General features: G+C 29.8%; 2 protein-coding genes across 3 annotated transcripts in view; one reads left to right on the forward strand and one right to left on the reverse strand.

Moving 5' to 3' along the window:
* LOC129938907 (uncharacterized) overlaps positions 1-14,349 on the reverse strand; it is a 42,753-nt gene extending 28,404 nt beyond the window's left edge. Inside the window, exon 1 of the mRNA XM_056046734.1 lies at positions 13,572-14,349. The gene's annotated coding sequence lies outside the window, so the exon portion shown is untranslated. The remainder of the gene's footprint in view (positions 1-13,571) is intronic.
* The window catches only part of LOC129938896 (centrosomal protein of 135 kDa), a 116,882-nt gene that overhangs the window by 42,356 nt on the left and 52,214 nt on the right, over positions 1-22,312 (forward strand). The window lies entirely within an intron of this gene.

The following is a 22,312-nucleotide window of genomic DNA, read 5'->3' on the forward strand; positions in this document are numbered from 1 at the left end:
AATGGCTGCGTTCAATAGGTGAATTTTTGGGTACCTTGTTGAACGAGTTAAAAAATAAAAACAACTATCAGCTGTTCACAAAAAGCAGTGAAACATTTAAGCTTCGAAGTCAAAACGGGTGTAAGATAAAACATTTAATGGATAATTCAACTGATTTGCCGGACAATGGTGAATTGATAGGTGCGTAATAATTTAATAAATAAGAGATAACCTTAATCTGTAATCTTTGTTGAATTTCCTCTTAGCTCATTTGGAATTCTATATGATTAATAATTTACTTGCGATTTTAAACGATTTACGCCTAACAGAAACAAAGACAAATAGCTTCTTCATCGTCTATTGTGTACAGAACATCCTCAATACAACTTCAACTAACATTTTGTATCTTTTTGTTTACCAACAAATACAAAAAACTGAAATCAATGTTCAAGTTTCTTGAAATTCAACCATGTGTTGAATCAGCTGTTCTGTCAGATACCTACATACCCCAGAAATTCTTGGATACCTTTGGATTCCTTTTTTGATATGTATCTCAGCTGTTATTTTACACGTAAAACACTAACAAAAAGGTATGCACCCAGAGAAAAAAAAACGTAAAATCAAAAAAAACGACTTTGAATCAAAGTAAAATCAATATGATTTGGCTCTAATGCCGAAAATATTTAAATCAAAGTTGTTCATCAATGAAAAGTGATTCCATACTTCATTTTAAATCAAATTTGAAACCCATATGATTTAAAGTGGTAGCATTATAGTTTTAAATACGATCTGCATTTGGTTCAATATAATATGAATTCATTTTAAACACGCTTTGTTCTCAAAGTAAATAGGTATCGGAAATAAATCAATTCGAAACATATTTACATTAATTACTAGTAAACATTAAATTAAAGTGTTTTATCATTGTTTTAAATACGATCCGAATTTCATTCAAAAAAATATCAATTCATTTTAAACAAGCTTTGTGCTTATAGTAAATAGGTATCGAGAATAATTTAATTAAAAACAATATAAAAATTCAGGGATTTAAAGTCATTTTCACATTATATCAATTGATTTTTTTAACCTTACATACCAACAAATTTGTATACATTACCATATAATTTTTTGAAGCAATCGGCACTAAAGCTGCAATGTTGAATTATGAAGCTTCAATTTCAGAATATCAAATATACATATTATATTTGTCTTTAAATAATACCTTTATCAAAAAATTGAAAAAAAAAAACAAGAATTTTCTTCAACATGATTTATTGTGTATAAGCTTACGATATACATGTAAGTTTTATATAACATTGATAAACTTCTTTGTATAAACTAAATTAATAACATAACTTATAAATATTACAACTTATAAATATTCTACAATTTGCCACCTCAATTATGATTTGTATAATTGCATCTCTTTGGGCATTTTCAAACTGATTACCCTTTTTATAGAAATCGATCACAGCTTTTTCTTTTGATGATGAGTTCATAAGTTCAGCGCGCTACCAAGCGACGACGGCGGCGATGTCCTGGTCGTCCAATATAATTCAATAGTTGTCCACTTTCGTCCACTATATGAATTTTATGATTGATGTATGACACCATTATAAATAGATTTTATTTTATTTTATTTGTCTTACTTAATACTTTAAACTTTTCTTAGAACTGTTCACAGCCACGAAACTAGAGCGAATAGCAAATAAATTACTCGACCGGCATATGAGATATTCCTGTAGAATGTTTACCGTTATCATTCACTAGTCAAAGGATAACAACTTTGATTTGTTTAATTTTTACTTTGGTATAAAGTGCATATGTATATGATTCAAATCGAAACACCTTTGAATGAAACACATTTCTTGGCGTACGCGTCTCGACATGAATATTCGCAGAAAATCGTATTGGTGTTGGTAACAAAAGAGGACGTGCATACTGCATATGTATAAGACTATTATTGTCTAGATCTTATAGTAGTAGTGCATATCAAAAATCAAATGAGTTGCCACTTTGATGTAATGAGTTTCAACTTTGATTCAAAGAGCATTTATTTTCATATCAAAAATAAACGTAAATGAATTTAATATCAAACGTCTTTAAATGAAGAACCAAGTTTTCTAAGTTTACTCCATTACATTTCAAAATAGAAAGACATTAATTCAAAGGTGTTTAACAATACTTTAATCAATCAAACATTTTTCTTATTTAAAACAAAGTTGATCATATTTGAATTAAAGTGTATAAATCAAAAATTATAACAACTTAGTTTTAAATACTTTCTTACTTAAATCTATGATGGTGTTTTTCTCTGGGTGTGCGGATACTTTATCTGTCTGAGATTGAACGCAACCAATTAAGTTTGACATTATAGCCAGAAACGTCAGACTTGTCAGACTATGCCACTTTGAAATTGTCAGATGTTGTTGCTGAGGAAATCTAATAAATAGCCGACAATTTTTTAGTTTTCATGTACATACAATAAATATTCAATACAGGCACACAGTGAATCACAAAATTGGTCACGCTTATCATAAACAATACAAATTCTCTTTAATTGCTCTCATTTTAATTGTATTCTTATTTTAAGGTATTATATTCCTTACATAATTTTCTCTTCTAACAGTTTATAACCGTTTTTATTCTCCTCTACTCAAAAGTAAGTTTTACTATATGACAGTATTCGCAGTTGCATCGTGATAGTTTGTGTGAGTTAGATCGTAAAGAGTCCATTTCTTATTTATTATTTGTTGATCTTAATTTAATAAAAAACAAAGTGAAGTAAGAGCTCATTAATATTCAGTGCTTAGTTTTGTTAATTAATAAAGTAAAAAATTTGTATATTGTTGATTCAGATTTCTTATAATAGGTTCGAACAATAAACCAATAAAAATAACCAAAAAAAGCAGGTTAAAGAATTTTTGAGAAAAGAAGTACCACACCGGAAAATTGTGGAATTGACGGCTATATCAAATCTTGTCTTCGGTCGAAGAACGGAAAATTGTGCAAGATTTAAGAATGAACACATTTCAAAATACTGTATAAATAAAGCGAGCTTTGGACCGAGACCAAAACATTCGATTTCAGCGGAAACAGTTCGTGGGACACTAAGATCCGCTGGAAGAGGAAGAGCCAAAGTAAAAAAAAAAACACTTCTAACTAAAGGACACCAAAAATTGAAGCTGGAATTCGCAAGAAAATATTCTTCTTGGACAACGGATTACTGGTCGAGAGTGGTTTGGTCGGATGAGAACAAAATTAACCGTTTGGGCTCGGATGGAAGAGAATTTGTATATAAAACGCCAGGAGAAAAGTTACAACCTCGTCACTTTAAACCTGCTCTGAAGTTCTGTGGGGGATCCGTTATGATGTGGGGATGTATGATGGCGAGAGTAGTGGGAAGTAAATCCAATATTCAAGAACGTATGATGTCATCATCTTATATTGAGATTTTGAATTGTTATTTGATTGAATCGCTGGTAAAATTCGGTGTTGAAGCTTCGGACATTGTCTTCCAGCAAGACAATGATCTGAAGCATACTGCCAAGATCACCCAAAAATGGTTAACAGAGCACAGCTACACAATGTTGACATGGCCACCGCAATCCTCAGATCTTAACCCAATCGAACACTTGTGGGGTGTGTTAAAAAGGTCTATTGCAGGAGAAACTGCAAATTTAACAGAACTCTGGCCAACAATAAAAACAGCGTGGAATTTAAGCCCAGGGATATGTAAGAATTTGTTTGACAGTATGCCCAATAGAATACAAGCGGTAATTGATGCTAGAGGGGGAATACAAAATAATAACTATCCAACGCTTTTAAAAGAGAAAACATTTAAAATCGAACAAGCTTTAAACATTTTTTTTTTGTTTATATTTGATATTTTGCAATAGTAAATGCAATTATTTAAGTTTATTTAAGATTTCTAATATTTGAAATAAAATATTCATAAGAAATTTGAAGTTTTTCATTTGCTTTTTAGACTTGAAACTAAATATTTTCATTTTTCATAGAAAAGCGGGATCAATTTTGTAATTCATTCGTCAGCAAACCATCTGTCAGGGAATATGTTTAAAAAAATCGGATAAAACCTGTCAAAACCGATTGAACGGACAATTAAAAGGTATCTGATTTTTCTAAGCTCATTATAAGATGATTTTCTGATCTGTCATTATTGTAAAATCTAAAAGTCGGATCTCCTCAGCTTTAAATTATAAATAGGTATTCTGAAATTAACCCACAAAAATCGTTTACTTTTACCAATAATTACTTTTTATTAAAAAGATTAGACGAAAAAATAACAAGATTATTATAAATAAGATTATTTATAAGATTATTATAAATAAAAAATAAATTATAAAACTAAATACAAAATTTGTTAAATTTGTTAAATGAACAGAATTCATTTTGAAGTCTCATAATTGTATCTACTTCCCACATGATAGTTAAAAAGAGACAAAGAATTGTGGGGAATTTATAGGCTGACCAGGCGTCCTCTTTATGGAGGACATGTCCTCTTCTTGACCAAAAAACTTTTGTCCGGCGACAATTTCTCTAAAGAGCGATTTGTCCTCTTTTTCGGGTTTCTCTCAGTTTTTCGATTTATATTAAATTTATTAGAAAATAGTTACGTGTGAAGACGGCCTTAAAAGAATTTTCATCACAAAATGTTAAAAGTTATAGAATTTTTTTAAAAAATTGTCGCTAATGGTGGAAGTAGAAATTAAGTTTTGAATATTGAACAAAATTTAATTGAGGTTTATGCTATGTGCTTAAAATATCTTCAGAGCTTATTTGATTCTCTAGGTGAATTTAACTGCTTTATTTGGATGAATTTTAACAAAGTTCCGGAATGGAACGATATCCAAAATTCTTTGCTCTATTTGGGAAAGAGTGGCGTTGATATAAAAATTGAACTTCTGTTTTTTTTCTGATTTTGTTAAGTGTCCTCTTTTCCTTGACTCTATATCTGGTCACCATAGGAATGTATCAAAATTCTAAAAAACGATATTGGCGTCGCATAATCATCTTTAATGCGTTGAACACCACATCGAAAAACGTCACAGTGAATTAGACATTCCTTAAGGCGTTCCAAGCTTATTTGTCGTTTCTCTTTTATGCATTCATCTACTTATTTTTGGTATTCTGTTTGTCGTTTTCATAAAAAAGATAAAAAGACTTGTTGAGCTCATGGAGCAAAATAAGATAGGTATCTATCTTTTCAACCACAAACAGGAATTCTGGATGGAAGTCTTTCGGCGCAACAGTCCATGAACCAAGTCACTAGGCCTTACAACTCTCAACCATTCCTGAGTGCAAATAATGTTGTCAGAGATAGAAGGGACCTACAGTATATATGCCGAATCCAAACGGCTCATTTGAGAAAGCACTTTTTATGACCAAAATTACTCTTGGAGGATTTGTTAATTCCTCGCAAGAGGCAGTACCCGTGGAAAAACTGCTGCTTCATGAAAAATAGGTTGCCACAGTATTTTAAAAGAATTTTACTTAAAACTCAAACAAAAACATAAATTTGAATAACTTTTACGTCAAATGACAGATGTTTTCTTGGATCGTATTGTGGAATGTAAAAGCGCAATAAATGCTGGCGTTTTAATTACGGAATTCGACTAATGAAATGCCGACTCTAAAAATGACAATTGTAGTGAATTGGTGGTAAATTTCTATCTCCTTTCCACATTACAGTTAAAAAGAGAAAAAGGAATTAAGCAATAAGCACTATTCACATGAGCACGGCCAACGACCAACGAATGAACGAATATTCGTCGATTTTGACATTTCTTTCACATGAGAGTTTTTAATTCGTCGCGAATGAAGTTTTACTTTGACAACTATGCCACAGCCGAAAACCATCCATCATCGAAACCAAAACAAGAATGATTTGCTTAGGTTAAGTACCCGCGATTATTTTATTCGGTACGAGTTTGGATAATGTGGAACGCGAACAAATTTTGACAGTTCGTATAACTACAATTTTTTTCGCGACGAATAAATTTATTTTCTTATTTATTAATGTATGATATTGAAAATTGAAGGCATGCATTATAAATCAAATAGAAACACTACATTGCTATCGTTTTGTTAAGAATTTGTGTTGAAATATGTCTTCAAAAGTATATAAACTCACATTTTGTAATTCATTCGTTGTTCGCTGGACGCGCTCATGTGAATACTGCTTTATTCCTTAAGTCGTTAAACGCCTTATTGAAAAATTACAAAACAAATTTAACATTACTCAAGGCGTTCGACTCTTATTTGTCGTTTCTCTCTTATGGGACACATTCGTTTATTCGTTTTGGAACTGCCACAGAACGTTGTCACTTTCTATCAAACTGAAGATATACTTGAAGGCTTCTTTGTTCCGACGAAAGTAAATTTTAAATCTAATTTTAAACTTAAATATTTAAGTATTGTTTTAGTAATTATAACGTTATTCTAATGGATACGCTTGCCAGAGCATACAGTCGTGTTGATTGCATTTTAAAACAATTTTACTTAAAACTCAAACAAAAAATACATTCAAACTCAAATTTTAAATAAGTTTTATGTCAAATGTCAGCTGTTTCCATGGATCAAATTGTTGAATGTAAGAGCGAGAGAAATGCTGGCGTTTTAGTTACAGAAAACACGTTTTTATTTTGCTTAATTAGTGCAATTCAATTCAATTCAAAATGAGTAATAGGGAATGGGCAGGTTCAGGCGGCATAAGGTACTTGAAAGTAAGGCAAGTTTCTAGTATCTGATTGGCCAGCTGCCAAAAAATTTCCTTCCAATTGAGGCAACTTTATTGGAAAGTTGACTGGAAAGTTAGTCAAGAAAAATCTCCCTAACTATCAAGTCAAGTGAACTTATGTCACAGTGACAACTGATGATGTTTTTTAATTCAACTGAAAGCTGAACTTTATTACTCCATGAATTGTTTAATTTCTGCACAATTTCATTAAATCTTTGGTGTAAAAGGGTTCCTTGTCAAATTGGAAGAGAAATAAGTAATATATCTCTACAATACAAAATACAAATCGTGATGGATTTGTAGCTTGCCTGAGGAGTGTTTTGTAGACGGTAAGGTTTTCGATAATTTTTATACAACAAACTGAAAGTAGAGGTTAGTGAAGTAAAGTTCCAAGTTTGAAGATTATGACAGTTGAAAAACTAACTAGTTGCCTTGATCAAAATGTACGTTCAGAGAATACAGTTGACTGCAAATGAAGTCCCTAATATTGTCTGAACCTGCCCAATGTGTCAGAATTCAAACACGTCATTTAATTAACAATTATTTACGTATGATTTTGACATCTTCTAAGTATATTTCTTTACTATGAAAAAAAATATCTTCATTTCTGAAAATTTTGTTATTTATTCGAAATTATATCAAACAAATTTAGTAAACAAAATTTTGGCATTTTTTAAGTGGTGGATATTTACCCAGACAAATTTCCCAAGTTCTATCTAAATTAATAAAAACAATCTTGCACAATGAAAAAGTGCTTTGATTGTTAAACTTTTACCACCCTCACAGCGGTTGATCTACTGACCCTTTTTAAATCAAAATTCAAATAATAATTTCCTTTCTATTTTATTTTTTATAACAGACAAAAAAAAACAGATTGAAATGATTGATATGAATTTAAACATGTCTATTGTACATGTCTACCGACATGTATCTACTACCTGTTCTATTTTGATTTCAATTATATTTTGGTTACTTTTTGTCGTCCTCTATAATTTCTTTTTTTTTTATTATTTACTAACATGAACCTGAAATAAATAAATTGGCTAAAAGAGTCATTCAAGATAAAAACCTAAAGTAGAACAGTTTATGTTCTAATTAAAGGTACAAATGTCAATGTCGCAAAGGTCATCTAAAGTAATTAAATCTGCTGAGTAAAAACCAGCCTACGCTTTTGTTTAAGTTGACTATAACAATTAAATCTTTTTACTTTTACTCGTACATTAACTATATTAATAAGCTCATGAACGTGTTGATGGAATTAAAAGTAAGTTCTAAAAAAGAATGACAGTGAAGTTTCTTTTAATTTAAAATTGTCTTGTCACATGTTCAAGAATTTAATAATAAAAACACAAAGATATTCATGCAGCAAAATGACAGCAAAACACACATAGACAGCTGAACCGATTTTTATCCATCAAAATTTGTAGGGTTTTCCTATAAGAGATTACACTTTGAAATTGAAAAAGGATATTTGTAAGAGTAATCAATGGATTTTCAACAATCCCAATGCCCAGTTATTTTTAACTTCCCAAAAGGCTCTCAGGAAAATTGCATGGGTGACTTTTTTTTACCACATCAGTTTAAAAAAAAGGTTAACATTTTGGATAACCCTTAATTCTTACGAACCAAAAACGCTATAGACTTGAATTAAATTTTATATTTTTTGGAAAAAAAAATCCAACTAAAGTTTTTTTTATAAATCAAAAAAACTGAAAAAAAAGTTTGTCACCTCGAAAATTTTACGAATACAAAATAATTTTATCTCCAAAAAAATTGTGTGCAACGAAAAAAAAACCTTTTTAACAGATGGTAAGATTTTGAGGAAAATCGAATTAAATTTTTTTTTTACAAAAAATAAGAACTTAAAGAAAATTTAACAAAAGTTGCTAAAAATTGATTTTAGACTCAAATGTCTTTTCAAAACTTTCAGATATTGGATTTAAACTACTTTCATCTGTTAAAAGATATTGTTGCCAACATTCAGTAAAATTTTAAGAAGAATCGAATTGACAGTTTTTTTACAAAAAATAAAAACTTAAGGAAAATTTAACAAAAGTTGGTAAAAATTGATTTTCGGCTGAAATATCTTTTCAAAAATTTGAAATCATGGCTTCCAACTTATTTTAACTTATAAGAAATATTGCTTTCAACATTCTGTAAAATTTTGAGAAAAATCGAATTGACAGTATTTTTACAAAAAATAAAAACTTAAAAGAAAATTTAACAAAAGTTGGCAAAAATTGATTTTCGACTCAAATATCTTTTCAAAACTCTCAGATATTGGGTAAAAAAATTTGATAAAAATCGAATTGAAAGTGTTTTAAAAAAATTAAAAACTTAAAAGAAAATGTAACAAAAGTTGGAAACCATTGATTTTCCACACAAATATTTTTTAAAAAATTTGAGATTATGGCTTCCAGCTAATTTTAAATTATAAGAAATATTGTTGTCAACATTCGAAAAAAAAATTGAGAAAAATCGAATTGTCAGTTTTTTTTTTACAAAAAATAAAAACCTAAACAAAAAATTAATAAAAGTCGGTTGAAATTGGTTTTCGGCTCAAATATCTTTTCAAAAGTTTGAGAAATTTAAGCAAAATTTTAAACAACCTATTATTAAGGCCTTAACACGATACTAGTTAACAATTTACTATATACATAGTATTCTACTAACTTTTGACTAATTTTAAACACTTTTTATTGTTTTGCTAACTAGTATCATGTTAAAACCATTTTATAAAAAGAAACATGAACACATCTAAATAATGACAGATTGTGGAGCAAACAAAACAAACATACCTTAATATTTTTGCAAATGCCAAAGTGACAACATTGAATTTGTATTTTCTTTTTTCATTTATTTTGCTTTCATAACTCGCCGTGGTTTATTTGCATTAAAGTTCGTTGCAACTTTTTTGGATATTAACACCGAATAATATTAAAAATTTATTCTACCAGGTAAAAGAATTATTGTTTAGTGAAAAAGTTTAAATGAAATGTGCAATTAATTATTGAAAATGACATATGTCATACAGATATAGTACGATACTAAAAAGATAAAGTAGCCATTTGTTGATTTTAACTTTAGTAAAATGTTAAGAAGATAGTTTAAAATTATCAAAATCCTTTTTTTAACCTACTATAATACTAAAAATGATTTAACATTGTACTAAATCGTCTAAAATTTTGCGCCATTGGCTTTAAACTACTTTATTCTTTAAAAAAATATTGTTGTTGTAGGAGTACTTTAAACATATCATAATATTAAATATTAGTTTTAAATTATTTTTGTTTTGACAAATAAAATTATTTAATAAATTCATTCCAAATAAAATAATCAAAATAAAATCATCTATCTATAACTTCAGAAGTGGGATTGAAGACTACTTATTACTGCAATTTTTATTTATTTAACAAAATTGGTTAACCGAACACGAAATTCCTTTTTCGAGTTCAGCTTCCTTAATACAATTAAGGAAATTATATAATGAAAAAAAGAATGAACTGGATCTAAATGATGAAGATAATGATGACCAAAAATGAACCGCTCAAAACGAAATAAGAAGAAATTAATCTTGATGCCGAGATTAGAAACTTAGAAAAACGACAACGTATACAACAATTGCTGCGAGAGTTAACTATAAATTCTGTCCAAATTTTGAAGATGTTCAACACTTAATAAATCCGTTTGACGAAACTTATGATGGCTATGAGTGGCTTAAAGATTTTGAACGTGTTTGTGATTCATTCAGTGCGGTTGAAGTTTTTCGCTTAAGGTCAGTCCGACGTTTAATGAAAATTAAGCTGCCGAATTGTTTTTGCGAGTAGATAATTCTACCAATTTTTCCAATTCTCGACAATTTTTTTTATCGAATTTTGGTCGAAAGCACACCATATCTGAAGTAATCAATAAACTCCGAAAAACAACATATTTCAATTATTGGATATATCCTGAAAATGCAAGAACTTGCTGGTCAAGCGAACATTTATGAAAAAGAAGTTATTCAATTTATAATTGCCGGCTTTGAAGATGATTCAGTGAACATTGCTGTTTTGTATCCAGCTAATGACCTTCAACAACTCAAGGAATTGTCACATCGTTATGGTCAATTAAGAAGTCGACGAAATTTTAAAAATCAGAAAAGAAATCCATCTTCTTCGTTTTCATTAAATAAGAATGACGACAAAAGTTTTTTAATTGTTCACAAAAAGGACACTTTTCAAATTCGTGCCAAAATCCAAAGCAAGAAAAAGGTTCCTGTTTTCGTTGTGGTTCAAAAGAACACACTTTGAATAATTGCACCAAGAAATCAAATCGTCAAGTTGCATTAGTGGACCAATTTGAAAAGAATAATATAGTTTTAAGACGAGCAATTCACATGATGAACATTTCCAAGAGATTAACGATGTTTTTAATTCTGTACGTAAATGTGTAAATTGTTTAGTAGAAGAGAACCGCCGGCCGTTTAACCCTAAAAAGATAACCTTATTTCATATCCCATAAGTGATACACATGATTTTTACGTCTATTCGACGTAGGTTATCTTTCTAGGGTTAAGGAAAGATGGACAACGCTACCAAATATACATGGAAGGTGTCATCGGCCAAATGAAAGCTAACTGTACTCTGTCAAGAGCACTTCGTGAAGTGGCCGACACAGTTTCACTTGCCTTATGTAAACTTATCCACTATGATGAAATTTTCTAACAAACTACAATTATGTCAAAAAAATCCCATTGTAGAAGCTTTTGGTGAATTATTGGATAGCGTTACAGAACGTAATAATATCATTGAAGACTTACTTTCAAAAATTGGAAATACCATCAGATCAAATGAAGAACTCCAAGCGAATAGTGACAATCTAAAAGATCAATTATGTGAACTTAAAAATTCGATTTGTATGAATGGTCAATATGAAAATCGAGAAAAACTTTTACAAAATCAAGAATTTTCAAGACAATTATTTTCAAATAATGAAGAATTAAAGACCATAGTCTGTGGCTTAGAGCAAACAATTTTGTATCTTCAAAGTAAAATGAATGAGATCCAGGGAAGACCAAAAATCAAAATCAAGCCAAAGACAATCATTAGCGCATCTAACTAGCTCAGTTGAAAAACTTGAAAATCTTGAAAATGAGCTTCGATGGAAATGTAAAAATGTAGAAATTTTAACATCAGAAAATGATCAATTAAAAAGAGAATTGACAGAAATCCGAAGAAATCAAGCCAAAACGAAACTTCTGCAGAGAAGAGTACATACTCCCGATAAAAAAACCAGATCAAAAAGAATTGCTATCAAAACTTAATGCTGCCGAAGAAAAGAATCTCGAACAGTCTAAATTTATTCAAAAACCAAACAAGTTGCATGTTTTCAAACAATAATCGAAGAACTTCGTACAAATGAAGAAGTTCATACGAATGAAAAGAAAATTACTTCACTTTGAGTTGACAACTCTCAAGGAAAATCAAGCCTCCCAGATGGGAATTCAGCAAAGTTTTAAGGAACAACGTAATCAGTTAAGTCAAATTCCGTATGATGGCATAATTGGTTGGTTAAAATTGAATTTCGACTCAAATATCTTTTCAAAACTTTGAGATGTTGGATTTAAACTAATTTTATTTTATAAGAAATATTGTTTTCAACATTTGGACAAATTTTGAGAAAAATCGAATCGACAGATTTTTAACATAAGACAATTTAACAAAAGTTGGCAAAAATTGATTTTCTGCTGAAATATCTTTCTAAAAATTTGAGATTATGGCTTCCAAGTATTTTAAACTTAAAACAAATATTGTTGTCAACATTCGGAAAAATTTTGAGAAAAATCTAATTGACAGTATTTTTACAAAAAATAAAAACTAAAAAGAAAATGTAACAAAAGTTGGTGAAAATTGATTCTCGACTCAAATATCTTTTCAAAACTTTGAGATATTGGCTTTAAACTACTTTTATCTTTTAAAAAATATTGTTGTCAACATTCAACAACATTTTGAGAAAAATCTAATTGACAATTTTTTACAAACAATAAAAACCTAAAAAAAAAAACAATACTAAAACTTGGTAAAAATTTACTTTCGACTCAATTAGCTTTCAAAAATTAAAAATATTGTCTTCAAACTGTTTTCATTTCACAGAAAATATTATTCTCGATATTCAGAAGTTTTTTTTCTTATAAAAATCCAACAACCCGTTTTTTTCATAAAAAAAAAATAAAATCTACAAGAAACAGTACGCAAATTTGGAAAAAATTGATGTTCTGTTCTTGATATCTCTCAAATTAATTTTATCCATCCAATTTGTAAAAATTTAGGAAATGCTACGAAAATTGGTAAAAATTAGTTTTCGACTCAAAATCTATTTAACTAAAATAAAGTTTAAAACTAAACTATTTCTTTTGTATGAAATTTTAAATTTTTAAGAATAATTCTTAACTGACAACTTTCTTAACCCAACACGAAAAACTACAAACTTTTAAGCAAGACAAATCGACAGACGGGATGGGAAGTTATCAGTATGGGTGGCATCCCAGCCTTTTTACTTGCCAAATGTCAAAAGATGACAGCTTCTCAAATAGAGATCTATTCAAAATGAATTTTTTTATTTGTATGTCCCTTAAACGTCATTACATTCAGTATGAAAGAAGTTAGTATTCAAAGGTGAACATTTTAATGATATTTTTTTTTAAATAATGATTTAATTAACAAAATTTTGTATCCTGTTCATTATTTTTTTTTAAATATGGGTTTACTGACATTAAGTGAAAATTAATTGCATGCATGTGATATCTTTTCCATTAGTTAATGGAAATACTTTGTTAAAACTGCATTCTTACCTTATCTAAAGAGTGTTCAATTTTAATCCATAAAAATCCTTCTTCGCAACCAATCACGTTTTTGTTATTTTTTTTTATTTATTCACTTAACACTTAATAAAGTAACTGAACAAATGCATAAATTCCAATTAGTAAATAAATTAAAATTTTAAATAACTGTAAATGCACATAATATTAAAATTATTATCATACTAAAGTGATTTTATAGCCTTGACTCAAGAACCCAAACCAGACGCAGTCAGACACAACATTGAAGACTATAATATCAAGAGGGGCGATAAACAACTATACGACCGCGACTCTGATTCAAATTCCAATTCCAATTCCGAATACGACGAAAACGAATCAAATCCAAGGTTGGTCATGTCATCGATCAAACAACCCGCATTATTTTTTTTTTTAAATTTTGTTTGTTTACCCCACAACAACACTTTATCACTCTCTCAACTGACACTGGTTTGTAATTTAAAAATACTAACAACAGCAACAACAGCGGGAGGGTTAACCGATTTCAAGTGTCCTGCAAATAAACTCCTTTGAGTGCTTACACTCCTCCATTCCAGACCAACTGCAACCCGAAAAGATACTTTTGTTGGAAATATCTTGTCATATACCACACGAAGCACACAGTCAGGATTTTGTATACAAAAACTGTTTTTGTTTTCTCAGAAAAACAACTCGAGCTCTGATTCTTCGTGAAAAACCACCACGACCACCGAACCATTCGCAACCAGAGTTTATATTCATCTGGAGTACCTGTGCGGTGCCTCCGTGGTGGCAAGCCCAAGCCCTGTTGTGTAGAGGTTGATGATAGCTTCTGCTGTTTTTACTCTTTGATATTTTGTGTGTACACGACACGCCACTTTAGGACGTGTATTGTTTTCATAGTAAAATTGAAAAAAAAAGAGGCTGGGATGCGACCCACTCTGATAACTTCTCATCCCATCTGTCGATTTGTCTTGCTGAAAAGTTTGTAAGGTTTCGTGTTGGGTTAAAAAAGTTGTAAGATAAGAATTATTCTTAAAAATTTAAAATTACCAACAATATTTTTCATATAAAGAAATAGTTTAGTTTAAAAATCTAGTTTTGTTAAATATATTTTTAGTCGAAAACTAATTTTTACCAATTTAAATAGCATTTCTTAAATTTTTACCAAATTCGGGGACTATTTTTTGTAGATTTTACTTTTTTTATGAAAAAACGGACTGTTGGATTTTTATAAAAAAACTTCTAAATATCGAAAACAATATTTTCTGTGAAATAAAAAAAGTTTGCGGCCAATATTTTTAATTTTTGAAAAGTAAACTTTTACGAAGTTTTAGTATTTTTTTTTTCAGGTTTTTATTTTTTGTAAACTGATGACTAGACTTTGCTCAAAATTTTACTGAGTTTGGAAATTAATATTTTTTAAAAGATAAAAGTAGTTTAAACCCAATATCTCAATGTTTTGAAAAGATATTTGAGCCGAAAATCAATTTTTACCAACTTTTATTAATTTTGTTGGTTAGGTTTTTATTTTTTTGTAAAAAAACTGTCAATTCGATTTTTCTAAAAAGTGATACTGAATGTTAAAAACAATAATTCTTATAAGTTAAAACTAGTTGGAAGCCATAATCTCAAATTTTTTAAAAAGATATTTGAGTCGAAGTTCAATTTTTACCAACTTTGAGTAATGTTTTTATTTTAGGTTTTTATTTTTTGTAAAAAAAACTGTCAATTCGATTTTTCTCAAATTTTTTCCGAATGTTGACAACAATATTTTTTATAAGTTAAAATTAGTTTAAATCCAACATCTCACATTTTGGAAAAGATATTTAAATCAAAATTCAATTTTTACCAATTTTTCTTAAATTTTCTTTAAGTTTTTATTTTTTGTAAAAACATTGTCAATTGGTTTTTTCTCAAAATTTTACCAAATGTTGAAAACAATATTTCTTTTAAGATAAAATTAGTTGGAAGCCATAATCTCAAATTTTTGAAAAGATATTTTAGTCGAAATTCAATTTTTACCAACTTTGAGTAATGTTTTTTTTTTTTGTTTTTATTTTTTATAAAAAAAAAACTTTCAATTCTCATTTTTCTCAAAATTTTACTGAATGTTGAAAACAATATTTTTTTAAAGATTAAAAGTAGCTTAAAGCCAATATCTAAAGTTTTGAAAAGATATTTGAGTCGAAAATCAATTTTTACCAACTTTTATTATGTTTTTGTTTAGGTTTTTTATTTTTTTGTAAAAAACAAACGATTTTTCCCAAAATTTAACCAGATTTTAAAAACGTTATTTCTCTTTGCACACGATTGTTTTGGAGATAAAATCATTTTGTAATCGTACAATTTTCGAGGGGACAATTTTTTTTTCAGTTTTTTTTTATTTATAAAATAAAACGTTAGTTAAATTTAAAAAAAATATATATACTTTCTTAGCATCACGTTACAATATATTATATAAAATTTAATTCAAGTCTCCAGCGTTTTTGGTTCATGAGATATTTAGTGTTAACCAAAATGTTCACCTTATTTTAAACTGCTATGGTAAAAAAGCCGCCCACGCAATTTTCTTGAGAGCCATTTCTGCATCTTTCTGCCTTATTATCTGTACAACAAAATTTATTTTAAGTCGATATCTTTTCTGGTTCTTGAGCTATGGACTACCGAAAAAACGTCGCGAACGTACGGACGTACGCATTAAAGAGTCGAGAAATGTCAAAATTTTCAATTTGACAAATCGGACAAATTAAAATAACTTCCTCATATGTTTAATTTGTGAAAATTTGTTTTGTTTCTTGGGCTTCGATGATCAATTTGCTTGTCAAATGTCATTGATCATCAAAGCCCAAGAAACAAAAAAAATTCTCACAATAACTTCCTCTGGGAAGCTAAAAAGAAATATTATAGAGCTTAAGTGGCGTGTCAAAATTTTGACATTTGAAAGAATACACCATTTAATTGCATACCTGACAGGTGCAGTTATCTATCGAACACTACGGAGTGATCGTTGACTTCCAAAAAATCTAAGACAGTGTTCACATAAGACTCCTTTGACATCTTTTCTCGTGTTATTCCCAACAAACTTATAATTTCTGTTTGAAATGAGTCGCTTTATATGCGTCCAAGTGAGTAAGTGCCTTCAAATGAGTTTACTGTGCACACCGTCTAAATCACGTTTGCGGCATTATTTCCTCAATAATTTCACCAATTTCGTCTTCAACCCTGATTCGACTCTGGATATTGACCTACGCTTTATCTTTCAACCTCGAAATAAAGAGTGTAATGGTTATAAATCACGAGGTCTACGTGGCCCTGAGATCATTTCTTCGAGAAATACAAGCAAAATTGTGACTGCAAATTTTGTACCCTTTTTGTACTGAATTTCAACAATTTTAATGCGTTTTGGTTCCATTCATATTAGGTGCATTCACTAAGTTAGTGGCTACTTAGTCAAGGCATTGCGAGTCTCTAAATTTAAGTACAACATTTCCCCTCCGACGTAGTGTAAGAATTTTGGTTACAAAGTTAGTGTACACTTATTTCGATATTTCACAATCAGCAGATCGGTAGGAACGCACACTTTCAAAATGAAATTAATCATTTACAGTCTTATTTAATAGAATTCGCTAAACAGATGAATAGTTATACAGTGAATAAGGATTTATGTAGGCTCTATGTAACGTTGCGAAAATTCTTATTTATAAAAAATTCTGCTATAAATTTTAGTTATACAATGCTTATATCAAAAAAAGTACCATAATGTCTATAAAATCAGCTTGTTGTCATAACAACTAAAATATAACAAAATAATTCCAATTATTTTTATGATATTCTCTTTCGAAAATCTATATTTTTTTTAAATTCTTCGTTTCTTCGGCTCACGAGCTTACCTGGAGAGGAATTATTGTTTTTATTTTAATTTCAAAAAGAGAGGAGAGAAATCAAAATGACATTTACGAAATAATAATAACAATAATTTCCTTATGTAGGCTCTATTCAACCTCAAAACGCGTTTAGCTTATTATGGGACTATGCAACCTTGTATAAGTTTTATAAATAGCATTTTTGCGTTTAGAGGCATTATAGAGATTACATAACTTTATGTAGGCTCTATACAGCGTTTTTAAATAAGACTGTTAGTATTTAAATATAAATATAAATCACTTATGTAATGCCTTATATTTGATTTTATTGAATTTAAAAACAACAAAAAATTATTTAAAGATATCAAATCTTATTTAATATTTCTGCATATGTCAGTAATATGACAAGCTTTATAGTGCAATTTTGCATATGTACTTGCATTTAGGCTACGTAGGCACTAACTTTATGAATGGTTGCGTACAATCTCGTGTTGGATAGGGTATCTTGGAATTTTTAGATACCTTACTAAACGAGTTGGAACAGCTGACAGTTGTTTTATTTTTTGACAGCTATCTCAATGCGGATAAATGTTTCTTTGATTTTTGTGAACAGCTGAAAGTTGTTTTTATTTTTTGACAGCTATCTCAAAAAATAATACAAACAATAAAAATCAAAATTGTTGTAAGATAAAACATTTAATAGATAATTCAACTGATTTGCCGGACAATGGTGAATTGATAGGTGCGTAATAATTTAATAAATAAGAGATAACCTTAATCTGTAATCTATGTTGAATTTCCTCTTAGCTCAGTTGCAATTCTATACGATTAATAATTTGCTTGCAAAATCACCGGTTTTAAACGATTTACGTTTACGGAGGCAAATAGCTTCTCCATCGTCTATTATGTACAGAACATCCTCAAATACAACTTAAACTAACATTTTGTAACTTTTGTTTACAAATTTTTAATTTTCAAGTTTCTTGAAATTCAACCATGTGTTAAATCAGCTGTCAGATACCTACATACCCCAGAAATTCTTGGATACCTTTGGATTTCTTTTTTGACATCTGAGCTGTTTTTGATCAGCTGTTATTTTACACATAAAACACTCACAAAAAGGTATCCGGATACTCTATCTGTCTGAGATTGAACGCAGCCATTTGCTTGTCAAATATCAAAAGATGACAGCTCAAAAAGTGACAGCTGCCCGAATTGCGTGCAGCTATTTATTCACTTCAACTAGATTCAGTGTTGTCAATTTGAAAACAAACTGAAAGAGACTTTTAATCAATCCAATTGCCTCACTTCTCTTTTAGTGATAGATTTAAGACGTAAAAATTATAAGCAACTTCGTGCGCCTTAACAGATCACCTTTTTATTTATTGTTTATTTTTATATATTGAAGCTCAAGTTATTTAGCCAAGAGTATTAGGTACAACGAACAATGATAAGTAAAAGAAACCAAAAAACAAATTATTGGTAAGCCGCTTTATACCTTTGCCACCTACTCCTAAACCATTATATAGGTAACCAAACTATATAGATAAACCTACTTTATATACCTACTTGATTTGCAGACGATACCTTTATTTCTATAGAGCTGTGCGTTCTGTGTTCACTGTAAACAGACACAGACATCACCCAATCAACATAGATGACTTTTTGGGTTTTCTTTTGTGCCCTGACTTCATCTGAGAGACGTCTCTGAGCAAATTTAAGTGAGTACTGTCATTATGTTATATCACATCATGGGTTGTTTCTATGCACCTTTGAAAAAACGTGCGGGCTTTATCAAAGCCTGAATTTAAAGATCATCTTCATTGTTTTAACTTTTAAGTGGATCTACTTGTTCTTAGGAGTGAATGATGTGATGAAGTCAGTTGAAATAGTAAATAAAAAGATAAACTCGAATGTGAATGTCAGGGGTCATGGTCATAAAGTGTCAAATTGTCAGACAGATGAGTTTATAAATAGTTACCTAATAAACCGGTGGCGTTTAAGACGCACACCAAAAAAACTTACAAAGGTGACAACCAACATCGGTGCATTGAACTTAGACGATTTAAACACAATATGAGTATTCATATGTTAATATGGTGTGTGTTATTTACGCAAAGATGTAAATCGATTGATACAGACGACTTTGACACATTTGAAGGTTCACATTTTAGTTTATTAACCGAATACAATACATTTGGATGAGTGTAGGTAAAATATGACCCTGTTAAAGTTTGACAGCTGTCAAAACAAATTACAGCATTCGCAATTAATTGATTGATGATATTTCTGCTGAATAGAATTTTTATTCGACTATTCCTAATATGTATGTTTGTTGATTATTCAAGCTGAACGAAAGGCTAAAACATGAATTAATAATAGATAATTTATGAATTTTGGATTAGTCGGAAATGAAAAATATTAATAAATGACCATGAAAAATTTTTATTATAGTAAACCTAATCTACTGCATAAGAGATTTAAACTTGTTCAAACAAATATGGTTCAGATTTAGTTTAAAATGCATTAAGTTCTGTTGAAGGTCAGTTTATAAAGAACTTGTCAACAAACCTGTCGGAAATGCAAACATTTCGTTTAAATTTACTTATTTAGTATTCTGCGTTATTTCCTTAAATTTGCCAATTCAGGTTTCCGAACATACTTTTTACTTTTAGTAATATACAGTGATTGGCATAACTATTTTGACAGATTCATTAAGGCTCCGATTTGTGCAAAAATGGTTAAAACGGCAGAACTAAGTATTGAGGGTAGAGCATCTATTGTCGCAAGATTTAATTCCGGCATGTCTATTAAACAAATTTGCAGGGAACTAAATTTATTAAGACAAACCGTACACTACCAAATAAACAAACATAAAAGAACGAATTCTGTACAAAATCTACAACGGAAGGGTAGAAAACGAAAAACTACTCTAAAAGAAGACAGGCAAATTTTGAGAGAATCCTTCAAAAATCCTGCATTAACCCCTAAAAGCTTGGATGTAATCCCTCCAAAAAAGAACAATTCGCTGACGTCTCAAAGAATATAATTTTGGGACGTATACGTATACCGTAAGAAAGATACCATTTATAACTTCTAAGAACAAAAATAAAAAGATTGAAATTCGCAAGGGAATATGTAAGTAAGCCTCTTAGCTTCTGGAACAAAGTTTTATGGACTGATGAAAGTTCCTTTAAGTTTCATTTATCACCTAAAAAGAAATCTGTTCGAATGCGGAAAGAAATGTATGAAAAGTTTGCTCAAGTCTTGCAGACCATGTCCATGTGGATCTGTAATGTTTTGGGGATGCATTTTTGCAAGCGGTCATGGGGACCTAGTCCCAATCGATGGCTCCATGAATCAAAGCAAATATTTAGATGTGTTAAATGAGAACGGATTTCCATCTGGCGATAGACTCATTGGAAACTCTTTCATTTTTCAACAAGATAATGCCCCTTGCCACAAAAGCAAAATGATCACCAAGTTTCTGAATGACATTTGGTTGGAGCCAAAGCCATGACTTAAATGTCATAGAAAATGCATGGGCTTAAAAAAAAGGAAAGAGGAATTCATCATTGAGTCTCAGGAGGGATGAGACTATTTTTGGGGTGAAAACTCTTTGGGAAGAAATACTCCAGAAACTTGTAGAATCAGTTCCAAGGCGACTTCAAAAAGTCATAGATGCTAAAGGAGGCTACATTTTCTACTAATTTATCAATAATTTAGTTTTAAGTTCTACAAATTGTGTTTTTTTTTAAGTTAAAATAAAACTGTCAAAATAATTATGTCATAACAAAAAGAGATTTTTATTTTTATTCACTAATTAATCTAATTATAATAAAATAACTATGCCATCAAATTATCCATTTTTTGCCTAAGATCCAATTCCTATTTCAGTTTTGCCAAATAAATCTTTTAAATATCAAAATAACAAGCTATTCACTCTGTCAAAATAGTTATGCCGACCACTGTATATCTTAGTTTTGATTTTTGATTGATTTTTTGTTCACGAACTTGACAGAACTTTGAACAAAATTAGCGTTGCATTTTGTCATGTCGATTGTACGATTGATAACCATTCTGTTTTCAGATTTCTGACAGCAAAAGAATTTGTTTCGCTGTCAAAAATCTGAAACAGAATGGTTATGACAAAATGCAACGCTAATTTTATTGCTAGCTCAGAATGAATGGTGAATTGTATTCATATTTCCTTCTTAGAAATCTCAACAATATAAACAGGCCAGTTTCGTTTCAAAACGTCTACTTTGTTGAAACTAAAAATAAAAACACAGGTTTTTTAAATGTGTAACCATCAAACTCAACAAAGTAATATCTCCGACAATCTTTCACAGATTTCCAAAGTTTTGATTAAAAAAAAAAAACAGAAATGTGTACGAATTTTTAAACATTTTTGTAGTGAAATATTAAAAAAAAATATTTTCTGGACTTGTTTAGTGATTATGTTTTGTAATTTGTAATCCTTAAAAATCGAACAGTTCATCATTTAAATTAAACAGTTAGACAGTGCAGATCGGAAAAAATAAATAAATTGTACCTCTACAAATGTCTCCAAAATCTGATAATAAAATTTGAAGTTGGAGAAATAAACAGTAGTATTATTTTTAATTCAAAATCGTATCGTCACCTCCAAGCGGCGGCGCCCGCTGGATAGCCGAAAGGTGAAATAACGAAGAACGTTGTCACCTGAGTTACCTTCTCAGGAAGTAGGAGCAAAAGACCAGATATCGCTCTAAAGAACCAGCTCAAACGATCTCAGTCATGCGCAGGCCTCACAAGCCGGCCATGAATTTAAATTTAAAAATGTTATGAAAACACAAGTAATAGCCTTGGATGAACGGGCTGATAATGGTGACAACCCCCACCCCCCTC

Source organism: Eupeodes corollae, chromosome 1 (assembly GCF_945859685.1).
Source record: "Eupeodes corollae chromosome 1, idEupCoro1.1, whole genome shotgun sequence".
Lineage (NCBI taxonomy): Eukaryota > Metazoa > Arthropoda > Insecta > Diptera > Syrphidae > Eupeodes > Eupeodes corollae.